The 15,722-nt window shown below is 35.9% G+C and overlaps 1 protein-coding gene across 2 annotated transcripts in view; it reads right to left on the bottom strand.

The window, feature by feature from the left end:
- LOC101896041 (cyclin-dependent kinase 1) overlaps window positions 1–15,722 on the bottom strand; it is a 73,643-nt gene that overhangs the window by 41,755 nt on the left and 16,166 nt on the right. The window lies entirely within an intron of this gene.

Here is a 15,722-nt window from a genome sequence, read left to right as displayed (position 1 = left end):
GGCAAATGGCGTATTATAAGTATCGATATTAGTCACATCTACAGTTCACTACATTGTACCTTCCAGGATACAATCATACATCACGTAGGGTAGGTTGGCCTAATCTGAAAACCGACGCTTTAAGTTAGTGTCCGCCAACTTCAAACTTACTCATAACAAATTAAACAAATTGCTTTCTTTATTTGACACGTTATATTTTTTTACAAACGTGCACCAAAAAAAAAAAAAAAAAACATTTTTGTCTATATTGCGCCCAATATCTCTCCATGAGCAAGCACTTCTTGCGGCAGTATTGCCAAATACGCCGTTGAAACCAATCAAAGTTGGAAAGATTTAGAAAAATGTAGAATTGCCTTGACAAAATATCAAATATTCAAATTTGTTCAATCTTAGGGTTTCTACCGAAATGTTTGCGTTTTTTTTTTACAAAATAGGCATGTTGACTCCATTTAAATTAACCAAAGTTTAAGAACTTTTGAAATATATTAAATCACTTTGAAAAAAGAAATAAAATATTCCCATGTTTTCAATATTGTTTTTATTTTCTAATAAAAATGGAAATACTAGTGGTGAAGCATTTATTGATTGTTTGCTTTAGATTAATAAGAAATTGGCAGCAACAAACGTCGGTAAATTTTCTCCCACACTCCCACACCCACAAGTTTCAGACTAGTGGTTTCTTAACGCTAGTTTTAAATACAGGGTGAGATGAAAAAACTGCAACCAAATTCAGACTGCTGTCATTTTCAAGCCACTCGTCCGACAGTTGTTAAAATTATTCCAGTGACAACTTTGGTGATTTTGTTGATAATTTTCCAGAAAAGAAGTTATTCGTAATAGAATTCAAGCGTGATAGTGTGATTTCTTTATATTTGGCTGGAAAACCTCAAGTGGCTTTCGTAAGAGCACTCTAGCATTTGAATGTGAATAAATCTTTTGTGTCTCGTACCATTGCTCATTACCGTGATACTCTTAGCGTAGCCCGACATCAAGGAAGAGGGCGGAAGAAAACAGCAAAATTAGCAGAAATGCTTCGAAAAGTAAAGAAGCGACTTGATCGAAACCCGCGTCGTGGCCGAAAATGGCTCGGGAGCTAAAAGAGCTAAAGAGTTGCTTCGCTTGGGCGAAAGTGGTGAACTGCCGAATTTGGTTTTCTACGATGAGAAAACATTGGTTGTCCAGCAGTTTGTAAACAAACAAAATGATCGTGTTTACTTGTTAAAGAGGTCAGCTGAAAGAAAATGACCACCTTCAGTTGGCCACCGAACTCAAGCGGCGGTCATGGTGATTGTGTGGGCCGCCATAACAGCCGATGTTCGCTCTCCGCTCGTATTAATCGATCGTGGCATCAGAATAAATGCCGAATATTATCGCGAAAATATTCTGGAGGGTGTATTAAAGACTTGGGTACGCAAACATTTTGGCCGCAGACCTTGGACATTCCAACAGGACTCAGCACCATCGCACTCAGCACGCGCCACCGAAGAATGGTTACAAAATGAGGTTCCTCGCTTCATTTCCAGCACACAATCGACCGTGGCATCAGAATAAATGCCGAATATTATCGCGAAAATATTCTGGAGGGTGTATTAAAGCCTTGGGCACGCAAACATTTTGGCCGCAGACATTGGACTTTCCAACAGGACTCAGCACTATCGCATTCAGCACGCGCCACCGAAGAATGGTTACAAAATGAGGTTCCTCGCTTCATTTCCAGCACACAATCGACCGTGGCATCAGAATAAATGCCGAATATTATCGCGAAAATATTCTGGAGGGTGTATTAAAGCCTTGGGCACGCAAACATTTTGGCCGCAGACCTTGGACATTCCAACAGGACTCAACACCATCGCACTCAGCACGCGCCGCCGAAGAAAGGTTACAAAATGAGGTTCCTCGTTTCATTTCCAGCACACAATTCCCACCAAAATCTCCGGATAGCAATCCGTTGGAGTATTGTATCTGGAGTATTTTGGAAAGCAAGGTTGGCACTAAAAAATACCAAAGTGTTGATTACCTCAAAAACCAACTGCGTTATATTTATCCAAAAATGTTATTGGTTTTTATATCCAAACACACAATATGAACTGGGAAATTTTACAAAAATTACATATAATAATAAGATTTTTGCTCCGAATAACATTTCAAGTTTTTCAAATATTTATTTCTAAAGGGTGTTTTTTAAGCTTGATAGTAAAAAGTAACACAAAAAATTAAATTTTGATGAAACTTTTTTATTTGTTTCAGTATACTCTGACAAATCATCATGAATAGACCCACGCTTGAACAACGTTACGAAATTATCCAAATTTACTTTGAAAATCAGGCTCTAGGGTAGTTGGCAAATGACCCGTTGTTTTATCGCAAAATTGTGTTCAGCGGTGAGGGGCATTTTTAGCTTAACGGGTCTGTTAATAAGCAAAATTGCCGCATATGGAGTGTGGCCAATCCACAAGAGACCCTACAGACTCTATTACAATCAGAAAAATGCACCGTATGGTGCGGTTTTCACGCTGGTGGCATCATCGGACCTTATATCTTCAAAAATGAGTCCGGAGCTCGCGTTACGGTCAATGAAGATCGTTACCGCACCATGATCAATGATTTTTTGTTTTAAAATATGGATGACATTGATCCGGAGGAGATGTGGTTTCAACAGGATGGCGCTACGTGCCATACGGCGAACGCAACCATCGACTTATTGAAATTAAAATTTGGCGATAAGTTGATTTCGAGAAGTGGACCTGTCAATTGGCCTCCAAGGTCGTGCGATTTGACACTTCTCGATTATTTCCTGTGGGGTTACGTGAAGTCACCAGCAACAATTAACGCCTTGGAGGCCAGCATTGTTTGTGTTATTCGTGACATACGGCCAGCAGTGTTCGAAAAAGCGACCAAAAATTGGACGTCCAGAATGCACTTCGTCAAGAACAGCCCATATGCCCGAAATCATGTTGAAATGTTAATGTCGCATATTGATCTTTCGAATACAAAATTTTTGATTAAAATTTAATTTTTTGTGTTGTTTTTTACAATTATAAGTTCTATCGGGCTTAAAAAACACAAGTGTTTTTTTTTTTTATTATTTTTGCATTTTATTTTAAAAATTAATAAAAAAAAAGCCATCAAGAAACATTGGCGAAATTGGTAGTTCAGGATTGTGTTTCACACTCAATACTCAATAAATTTATCAACATCCTACACGTATCATCAAATCCCGATATTGAAAATTAGTTGGTTTAAGTTGCTTAATTTTTATAAAAATTATGACTTTATATTTTGCACAAATTGGTACAAATAATAAGATATACAAAGTACGAAAAAGACACGTTCGTGTTGAAATTTTCAGTTATTATTTTCCCTCGATTATTCATGATTGGAGAAATGGTCTCCCCAGGAAAATGCTTGCAGTAAGAATAGAATTCCGCCTGGAGATACATGATTGGGTTGTTAGTATAGTCGACTAGAATATGAGAGAACATTAAACAAGTAAAAAAGCTGTAAGTTCGGCCGGGTCGAACTTTGAACACCCTCCACCATTTGGAACGAATTTGCAATTCTCAAAAAAATAAAAATAAAATCCGTTAAAAGTTCTATTAAAATCTTAAAAATACCGAATGTAGCTGTTATATTAGGGTCTACAAGACGACGTGGACCTGCATAGGTATCATTTGTCCTAAACCATTATAATAGTCAAATACGAATCTTTAAAAAAATCTGTAATAATGTAGATAAAATTATCAAAATACAGAATATCGGGAGGTACCGTTATGTGGGGGCTATACGAAGACGTGTACCTGTACAGACAATTTTCTTTCTTACGCTGTAGTATCCATTACCAACTTCAAATGCCTAATTTGAAACAATTCCGGTGAAAAATGTCGCTAAAATTATTAAAATACCGAATATAGGAAAGTACCGTTATATGGAGGCTCTACAAAGACGTAGACCTGCACAGACAATTTTCTCTTTTAGGCTGTAGTATCCATTAAAGGGCTGGAAATGTGACAATTTGCTCTATTTATGCCATGGAGAGAAAACGCTAGTCATGTTATGCCCTGTTTGATCAAACGCATAACAGTACGTGACATCCAACCAAATGCTCGATGTCTCGTCATGTCGGTCACCCAAAATGTTCATACATCGCGGTTATTGACGAAACAATCCAAATTGTCAATCCTTTTTAAAAAACCTTACAAATTTTCTAAATAAAAACACGGTTTTTGCCTCCAGTACTGAGGTGTAATTGAAAATGAGTGTTACTTTAATTCACGTAAACAACATTATATACTTCCATTGTTCTATTCTGTGAATATTCTGCTATTGTATAAGAGTCATATCTCTGCCCACATACTGTAATTTAAAAACCAGTAAAGAAAGTCCTAAAGTCGGGCGGGGCCGATTTTATGATACCCTACACCACTTTGCTAATTTAGTTGAGCTCCACTTAATAATTAAAAGTTTTTTTATGGGAGAATTCAAACATACACGCTATGATTATAATTATAATTTAAAATTCAAAAGACTAAATATGCCAAAGCATTTGTATCTTTTAAATTCGGACTTATATTGCGCATTTGGAGCAAAATTTGAAATCAGATAAAGATATGTATGGGAACTATATCCAAATCTGAACCGATCTCGATAAAATTTGTCAAAGATATTTCTGAGCTGTGTTTGATATATTTCCCTGAATATCGTTGTTACGGAGTGCATATTACGGCTGTAGGTAAAAAAATACAACAAATCGGATGAACAATATATATGGGAGCTATAGCTATATCTGAACCGATCATCACCAAATTTGGCATACTACCTTCTAGGCTAAATTCGGTTGTATGTGCCAAATTCCATTCCATTTGGGCAAATATTAGACTTTTGGTGCACAATAAAAGGTAAATCGGACGAAGTTATATATGGGAGCTATATCCAAATCTGAACCGATCTCGATAAAATTTAGCAAAGGTATTTCTGAGCTGCATTTGATATATTTCTCCAAATATTGTTGTTACAGAGTGTATATTACGGCTGCGGAGGACAAAAATAACAAATCGGATGAACAATATATTTGGGAGCTATAGCTATATCTGAACCGATTTCGATCAAATTTGTCATACTTATTTTCAGGCCTAATTTGGTTGTATGTGCTAAATTCCATACTATTCGGGCTGATATTACACGTTTGGTGCACAATAAAAGGCAAATCGGACGAAGATATATATGGGAGCTATATCTAAATTTTTACCGATTATCTCCAATTTCAATAGGGTTCGTCCTTGGGCCAAACAAATATTGTTTGCAAAATTTCATCTCAATCGGATAATAAATGCGAACTGCATTTTGTTCCAAGAATACATGGACAGACGGACGGACGGACAGACGGACTGACATGCATAAATCAACTCAGAAAGTGATTCTATGCAGATCATCAAAAGGAACTAAGGGTCTATCTCGTTTCCTTTTGCCTGTTACAAACAAATGCACAAAGACATAATACCCTGACCACCTTGTGGTGTAGGGTATAAAAAACACTATATATAGGTAGAAAATAGGCAAACAATATTTTCCATTTTATATCCAAAAATTTATGATAGACACCAATAAATTGGGATTGTCCAGTATATATTTTCCATTTTTTTCTATTCGTTTGTTAATGTCTTTTCATATTTTGTTATTGAATGAGAGTCATATCTGCCCTCATCTAATAATAATAAGAATATTTTTATACCCTCCACCATACTATGGAGGGTAATTAACTTTGTCATTCCGTTTGTAAATCCTCGAAATACTCATGTCAGTCCCAACAAAGTATATATATTCCTGATCAGCGTAAAATTCTAAGTCGATTTAGCGATGTCCGTCTGTCTGTCCGTCTGTCTGTTGTAATCACGCTATCTTTCAAATGAATTTAGATAGATGGCTAACATTTTGCACACATGTTTACTTTTTCAGTAAGCAGGTTAAGTTCGTAAATGGGCCATGTAGGTCCACGTTTTCATATAGCCCCCATATAACGGCACCTCCCGATATTCGGTACTTTGATGATTTTAGCGACATTATTAACTGGAATAGTTTCAAATTTGGTATTTGAAGTTCGAAATGGATACTACACCCTAAGACAGAAAATTGTCTGTGCAAGTCCACGTCTTCGTATAGCCCCCATATAACGGTACCTCCCAATATTCGACTTTTTTGGATGCTACAGCCTGTGACAGAAAATTGTCTATGCAGGTGCAGGTCTTCGCACAGCTCCGATATAACGGTACCTCCCTATATACGATATTTTATTTCAAGTTTCGAATTAGAATATGGTAATAGCTTATAACAAACAGTGCCTATGTAGGTCTACGTCGTATAGACCCCAATACGAAAGGGCTCACAGCTATACAGAACTAAGTCATAAAAACATAATTCGAAGATATTTAGAGGTAAAGTAAATGCACTGCCATTAATTTCGGGAAGGAATATTTTAGTCTACCAAAAGGAAATGTAAAAGTCTATATTCAAAATTAACTAATGATATTAATTTAAAATAAAAATAATTTATGTATATTATTAAAAAATATTGCAAAACAAAAAGCCTACTTTGGTTCATTATTACTCTGAATAAAATTTGAAGGTTTCACAGCTAAAGCGAAACAAGTCAAATAAGATAAAGGGTTCGTTGTATGACTAAATATAATTGACTTTAGCGATGAATTTCCCACTAATTTCGGAGTCTTATTTTAAGTCATGTCTTGGTCCAGCTGAGGGAGCTTCTTTTCAAATTGACAACTATTGTGATTTTTAGGAAAATAAAATGAATTCGTTTATTTAAAAAAAAATAAATTAATGTTAACAAGGACAACAATTTAACAATTTAAGGTTTCAACAAATATTTACACATAAAAAATTCGAAATTTTCGTCTTTATCATTTTGAGGCTGGTCTTATTGTTGTCTTGTTAATTCTTGCTTGACTGGTAAATTCTAATAGAAACTGTGTTACATGGGCGGAATAAATTGAAGTAAATCAATCCTGTCTCGTTTTTTTCTGGCGTAACTGTACGACGAGTTGGATATAGCATAGTTTGTTGTAAACTTTGAAAAGATTGAAGTCTCCTCCCTTGTTTTGATTTTTCTAAATTAACTTCATAAAACTGGCCTTCTTCATAAAATGTTTCCCTTAATTTAAATGAAAGTGGTAGCTTCTGATCGAACCGAAGTCACTTTATATTGAGCCATGAAAAATGGTGACCTTAAACTGTATTCTTTCGGTTCGTAATGTTTCTTTCTAAAATATTAGTTGAAAGAAATGCATATCTTTCCATTTCTATATGGGATTTTTATTTTAGTATAATCTCAATCCAGTCATTATAAATTGTTGTTTCTTGCTTCTAACCAAGTTAAAATCAACATCATTTGGCAAAATAGAGTGGCCATACTCCATAAATTTAAAATCTATTATTTCAGTATTTAATTCAGTTGACGCTAGTATATTAAGTAAGAAGAGGCTTAGTTTAATTAGTTTAATATTTCTATTTCGTCCACCACAAGCACCACTGTACAAAATTATATCCTTATACTCCGATGCATGATTCAATAAATGTTTCTTTAGGCAAGCTGCGATTTCTTGAGATCTCCTCCCTCCTTCGGTCTCATTCCACATGTGCATATAACCGATTTTTAATTCATAGAATGAACTCCCTGACTCACACTGACTTTGTTCATTTTTGCTTTGAAAAATAACAAAAATGACAGTCGTTGACTTAGGGCTTTTAACGTTATCTTTGGAACAAAAAACTTTTTGACATTGTTCTTTACAGAGTAAACAGAGTTGCCATATGTGGGACATTGGCACAAGTTTCGGCATTTCTTATCTTTCATGACTTGGTTCGGTATAGTAGTGAGCCCTCCATATAACGGTTATATTTGGTATTTTTAAAATTTTAACAGAATTTTTTAAGAATTTTATTTTTTTGAAAATTTCCAAATTCGTTCCATATGGTGGAGGGTATTCAAAGTTCGGCCAAACTTACTGCTTTTTTAACTTGTTTAAGTATTGGTTTGGTGTTCAATTTTCTATTTACGCGGTGTTTGTTACTTCAAAATTACAGCACACAAAAAACACATCCTCACCATCGAAAGTAACACACACACTCTCTCAATTTAAGCACACGTACACAAATGACACACAATTTGACGATGACATGGTTCGATGTCATCGTTGACACCCTGCATTTATGGAGAACACCATCCAAATATTCGAGTCAGCCATGCCACGATCGAACCATAGACAATGGCACACGTGAATCAAAATGGGGGATGTTGTTGGTTATCATTGTCTTTCAAATACATAGTGCATGATTGAATAGACAAAGTCAGTGTGTCGAAAAAAGCATCTTCATACAATTCGTCTTTTTTTTTTTTTTTTTTTTTTCAAACGTTCCCACGCCTCACATTCCCACCCCTGCCGACCGAGGGGGCGACCTCCCTTTACGGAGGGATCGCGTACACATCATGATCCGCATCATAATGGGAATTCAGTAGGAAATTTAAAACCAGCTACAGAATTTAATTCATCAGCTAGTTTGTCAAATAATAAAACATGTATGTTAATTGTTTAAAAATAAAATTATTCTAGATTTAATAACTTCTAAACTCATACCAAAATCTACATTACAGTACACAGAATTAAAGTCAACACACATTTTACTAAGAGGTTCGCCCATTGAATAATTCGTGCGGTGAAAATCAGTATATAATAATTGGTAGTATCTACTAGATCTAAACGGAACATTAATTCTAATAGATGAAATCAGAAAATCTGAGGGTATATATTACCATTTAATATTTTTAGTACAAACATGGAGTTCAACATAATACGTCTGCTTTTAAGTGTAGGCAATCTAATTAATTTTAGCCTGCTAGCATAAGAAGGCAAAACAAAATCACTATTCCAATGTAAACCTCGTAAGGCAAATAGCAGAAATTGTTTTTGCACGGATTCTATTTTATCTGAGTATATTGCATATTGAGGATCCCATACAACAGAACCGTATTCCAATATAGGTCTAACAAGAGACGTAAATAACTGTTTTGTTATATATGGATCAGAAAATTCTTTGGCCCACCGTTTAACAAACCTAAAACACCATTTGCTTTATTTACCATTGTTATTACATGGCTATTAAAATTTAATTTTGGATCCATCAAGAGGCCAAGATCAACAAATGAATCTACAGTTGATAATGAATGACCGTCAATATTATATTTTAATATCAGAGAAGAAGATCTGGAGAAGCACATATGCTTACATTTGCTTAAATTTAACTCCATACAATTTAAGGTGCACCATTTAAAAAGGCTATCTAAATCGTTTTGAAGTAAACTAGCTCGTTTATCACAATTATGGGAAATGAATAATTTAACATCATCTGCGTACATTAACAATTTCGAGTAATTTATGGAATTAGGTAAATCGTTGATAAATAAAAGAAAGAGGACCGGTCCAAGGTGACTTCCTTGCGGAACACCCGATGGAACGTTAATCGTTTTGGATAGATACCCTTCAAACAAAACTAGTTGTGATCTATTTTGTAAGTAAGATGATATCCATTTGACTAAGTTTGTGTTGAAACCCATATAATTTAATTTATATATTAGGAGTTCATGGTTAACCCTATCAAAAGCTTTACTAAAATCGGTATAAATTGTATCAGTTTGTTTACGCTGAACAAATCCTTTTATTACTGTTGACGTAAATTCTATAAGATTTGTTGTATGGACTCAATATAGATTGAATTTTCTGTGAAATTACTGCAGTAATTAATTTTTCAAACAATTTTGGTATGGCACTTAATTTTGCAATTCCTCTATAATTTGACACATTAGTAAGACTACCAGACTTATGTAAAGGTATAATATAAGATTTTTTCCAAAAAGTAGGAAAGTGACCAAATTTAAGTGAATAATTAAACAATATAGTTAACGGAAGTGCTAATGTTTCTGAACAATATTTAAGAATTATATTAGGTATGCCATCCGGTCCTGGACATTTAATCGATTTTAAACTACGCAGACTATTGGATACAGCATGACGTTGTAGAAAAGGCATACAAATTTGATCAGCCTGTGATAACTTATAAGGATACGAGTCTTTAATTTGGCAAGATGTACTGGAATAGGTTGTGGCAAAAAAATCTGCGAAACATTCAGCAATATCTGTGCCTGTGACAAATTCTTTATTGTTATATTTCAATACTGAGGGCTTTGAGGAAACTTTTCGTTTTAGATTAACAAAATCATAAAAAGATTTAGGATTGGATTTAACATTATTTTTAATCTTGTCTAGGTAAAGATTATACAATCTACGAGACTCTAAAGTATATTTAGTTCTAGCAACAGAGTAATTAGTGTAGTCTATTGTTAAGCCTGATTTTTTATATTTACGAAAAAGCTTATTTTTAGAGTTTTTTAAACTTGATAACTCAGAGGTTATCCATGGATATTTATTTGAATTTTTAACTCCAGTGGTTGGAACACATTCCAGTTTAAATCTATTTAAAATACCATAAAATTTATCAATTATATATTCTAAATCTTTATGGCTATTACACAGGTACACAGAAGCCCAATTTACGGAGGAAATGAGGGTATTAAATTTTCGAAAATTAGTTTTTTTGTAATTAAGGACAGTTTTAAACGAGTCGGACTGACTTTCTTCAATTACATAACTGTGAGTAATGGAGATATATAAAGTTGGATGGTATATATCTTCAGGAGTGCATATTGGAGGAATTCTGAATATATCAAAATGCTGTGTTATATTTACAAACGCCAAATCAAGAATTTTTCCGTGGGAATTTTTTACACTGTTTATTTGATAAAGATTTAAGTCACACAAACTATTTACAACATGAAATGTATACTGGGTACTGTTCATTTCAGATTGCAAAGGAATAAAAGCTTCAGAATCTGGCATTGGAAGCCATTTAATGGAGGGCATATTAAAATCACCAAGGATCAGAATGCGATCGGAATCTTTCATTTTTTCAGTAATTAAATTTATTTCTGATAAATGCTGATTATAAATGTCAAGTGAAGATGAGGGGGGAATATAAGAGCAAGTTACAAACAATTTAGATTTGCCCAATTCAATGGAAACACAAACAAATTCTATATCAAGAAAATCATTTAGATCAATTAAACAAGTAAGCAAAGGCTACAGTCGAGCGGGGCCGACCGTTGAATACCCTACAACACTATAATAAACCATACAGTTTATGTAGGCGAAATACTCGGCAGAATTCCACAAGATATTGTGGCAAATAATTAAAGAAAACCATCAGGTTTCGTTCTCTAATTTTCGAATAATAGCAACTTAAACGAATTTGCTCATTTCCAATTTATTTGTAGATGTTGCACGTAAATGGTCTTTCTAGATCTGAAACCAATATTTCCCAAAGACCTATAATATCTCAGAAGTGGCAAAAGATTAACATTTGAGATACAGACATTTGACTATATTCTTCAACGAAATAGTCAGAAGTGCGTCTTTCCTGTATTTGTGAATTCTCCAAAAAGTCTCTGGAATGGACATTTTCGTATTTTGTCTACAAAAGTTGGCAAACTATTTCACACATTAAATAATTTGGATGGCCATCCGAAACTGCTTGGGTTTTGCAATGTGCGGTAACCCCCATTCAAATGTGCGTGAGGATCGAGCGATTTGCAGTGACGACAATTTTGCAATTTTTGGTCCATTTCAACCCCTAAATGTATGGCGATCATCTCCAAAAAGAGTAGGCTTCTATTCTGACCCTCATCTTATCCCCATGCAAAATTTCGTAAAGATCGGGCCATAAATGCGATCTGTATATGATATCCTGATATCCTAACTACTTCGGTTTGTTAGCTGTAGAAATATTACCAAATGTTTAATTCAAAATGAAAATATGCCAAAAATATGACAAAATTGAAAAAATATGAGAAAATTTTTCAAAATCAATATTTTCATCTTTAAAGAGATATTTTTATGCGATTTTTTAGGCGTTATTTCTTTTCTGCCAAGAGATCATTCTGAATTAATGAGAACTGTCGAAATCAGTTCAGCCGTTCTCGACATAAAATAGATCTTTCAATCATATCTTCTTTGATAGACATATATATCGCACATATTTTGCTATATATTCGATTTGTTGGATCTTAACATCAATGTAAAGATCAGAAGTAACCTTGTCATGGCTTTGTGATTTCGCCGGGATTTAAAATATTCGCGGTTTAATGAAAAATTTTGAATTTTTTCAACAAAAAAGATAGGGTCTATTTTAGCTGCTAAATATTATCCGATGACCACCCAAATTGGTAGGCTTCTTCCCCGCCCTAAACTCTAGCTACATGCGAAATTCCGCGTCGATTGGTCTATAATTGCGACCTGTATAGCTACTGCAAAATCCGACATTTTTTCAGTATTTGGTCCATTTCAACCCCTAAACATTTGGCGATCATCTCTAAAAGAAATAGGGTTCTATTCTGACCTTAACCCCACCTACATTTTAAATTTCGTGAAGCTCGGGCCATAATTGCGACCTGTAGAGTGATTACAAATTAACATGGACAGACGGACAGACGGACAGACGGACGGACGGACATACATAGCTAGATCGACTCAGCTCGGCGAGCTAGGAAGATCCATATATACTTTCCTATATGGGAAACCAATATTTCGAGGTGTTACATAATTTTTGGCCCAATCAAACTTATAATACCCCCAACACATAGTGTTGTAGGGTATAATTAGTGGTATATTTGGTATCAACTGCAATAAGGACGCCACCACCTTTTTTACAAACACGATCTTTTCTAAATATTTGATATTTTGAACATAAAATTTCACTATTTAATATAGATGTTTTTAACCAAGTTTAGGTTAGTGTAAACCAAAAAAAAAAAAAAAAGACAAGTAAAAAAGCTGTAAGTTCGACCGGGCCGAACCTTGAATACCCTCCACCATATGTGAGAAATTTGGCAATTTTCAAAAAAATAAAATCCGTCAAAAATTCTGTTAAAATCTTAAAAATACCGAATGTTGCCGTATATTAGTGTTTATATGACGACGTGTACCTGCATAGGCAACTTTTGTCATAAGCTAATTACAATGTTCAAATGTGAAACTTGAAAAAATCTGTTTATAATGTAGCTAAAATCATCAAAATACCGAATATAGGGACGTACCTTGGGGGTTATAAAACGTGGACCTGTACAGAGAATTTTCTGGCATAGACTGTAGTATCAATTACGAACTTCGATTAGACAATGGCACACGTGAATCAAAATGGGGGATGTTGTTGGTTATCATTGTCTTTCAAATACATAGTGCATGATTGAATAGACAAAGTCAGTGTGTCGAAAAAAACATTTTCATACAATTCGTCTTGTGCTGGCCATTAGTGTAAACCAAAAAAAAAGACAAGTAAAAAAGCTGTAAGTTCGACCGGGCCGAACCTTGAATACCCTCCACCATATGTGAGAAATTTGGCAATTTTCAAAAAAATAAAATCCGTCGAAAATTCTGTTAAAATCTTAAAAATACCGAATGTAGCCGTATATTATTATATGAATGATTTATATGAGAATTTTCTGGCCTAGACTGTAGTATCAATTACGAACTTCTAATACCAATTTTGAAAAAATTCCGCTAAATAATGTCATTAGGGTCTATACTACGACGTGCGCCTGCAGGAGAGGATATATATATATATGTATATATATGTATGTATGTATATATATATATATATATATATATATATATATATATATATATATATATATATATATATGTATATGTATATACATATATATATATATATATATATATGTATGTATGTATATATATATGTATATATATATATATATATATATATATATATATATATATATATATATATATATATATATATATATATATGTCAGTGATTTGACAGTGGAAGTCAACCGGTTGGTACAGGAGCATAAGAGGAAAAAGTGGCTAGACCATCTGAAGTGCTGCAACATTGGAACCGATATGAGTAAGCTGTGGGTAACGGTTAAGTCGCTCTCGAACCCTGGAAAAAAGGATGATAGGACCTCAGTCACTTTTAACGACGTAACGGTGACTGATCCGAAGAGGTGCGCGGAATATTTTAACCGACAATTTGTCGAGCACCCCGAGAGCGATAGGGCGAAGCGAAGAGTACTACGTCGTATCAGATCTCTTCCCGCCGAGGAGGAACCACCACAGTTTACGATGGGTGATGTTGCAAATGTCATCCGTAACGCTAAGTCATCCAAAGCGTTGGGCCCGAACGGAATCTCAATGGTAATGTTGAAGCAGCTGGATACGCCGGGAGTCGAGTACTTAACGAAAGTTCTCAATTTGTCGCTAGCCACCCACATAGTGCCCGAAACCCTGAAAATGGGCCGGGTGGTCCCGCTACTGAAGCCAGGCAAGGATGCCAGTAAAGGCGAATCGTACAGGCCGATTTCGCTTTTGTCGCCAGTAGCAAAGACTCTTGAGGCTTTACTCCTCCCCAACATTAGAGGAAGCTATACAGTTGCCAACCACCAGCACGGATTCCGTCCACAACATAGTACCACAACAGCATTACACGCCATTTCCACACTGAACCAGAACAGGCCGTGTGACAGAACAGTGTTGGTAGCCCTTGACCTATCAAAGGCATTTGATACGGTCAATCATGCCACACTGTTTGAGGGCGTACAGAGAACTACCCTCCGGCCAAGTTTGAAACGTTGGATAATCAACTATATGTGTGGACGCCAGTCGTACGTGGAATTCCGGAACAAGAAGTCCAAAGCCCGTGGAGTGAAACAGGGAGTTCCCCAAGGCGGGGTGATATCTCCGGAACTGTTTAACCTCTACCTCTCCAGAATTCCTCGCCCTCCAGACGGCATTGAAATCGTAACGTATGCGGATGATTGTACGATCATGGCGTCGGGTCCAGTGGTCGATGACATATGCGAAAGGTTGAACCCCTATCTCGCGGAGCTTGCCGCATACTTCCACGCGAAGAATATGAAAATATCCGCCACGAAATCAACGGCCACACTCTTTACCACATGGTCTGCGGAGATGAGAACACAGCTGAGTGTTCAGGTCGAGGGGAATCTAATACCGACCACGAACTACCCCAAGATTCTTGGGGTAACGTTCGACAACATGTTCAAGTCGTCCGCGCAAGCCACAGCTATCTGCGACAAGATGAAAAGTAGGAACAAGGTCCTCAAGGCGCTAGCCGGCAGCTCTTGGGGTGCGGACAAAGAAACCTTGTTGACCTCTTATAACGCGATAGGTCGGTCTGTGGTCAGCTATGCGGCTCCAGTGTGGTCTGCGAATACTAGTGTTACCCAGTGGAAGCATATCCAGACCTGCCAGAACGCTGCCCTGAGAACTGCGACATGGTGCCTCCTCATGACACCAGTGGACCATCTACATGAGGAGGCGAAAGTCCTTCCCTTACGTCAGTATAATCATATGCTTTCGTTGCAGTACCTGCTTGGGTGTTACCGTGAGAGTCATCCCAACCATCATATGGTGGATAACTCTCCCCCATCCAGGCGTGTCAAGAAGGACATACATGATCTAGAGAGGGAGGTCCAACGCTACAAGAGAGAGCCTCTAGATCAAGAAGCCTATCAGGCAGGTCTGAGTGGCATTCACACAGATGCAGTCGCGGATGTTATT

This window comes from Musca domestica, unplaced genomic scaffold (assembly GCF_030504385.1).
Source record: "Musca domestica strain aabys unplaced genomic scaffold, Musca_domestica.polishedcontigs.V.1.1 11, whole genome shotgun sequence".
In the NCBI taxonomy this organism is placed as follows: Eukaryota; Metazoa; Arthropoda; class Insecta; order Diptera; family Muscidae; genus Musca; species Musca domestica.
Note: the sequence above shows the minus strand (reverse complement) of the source record. Positions and strands in the feature narration are given on the sequence as shown.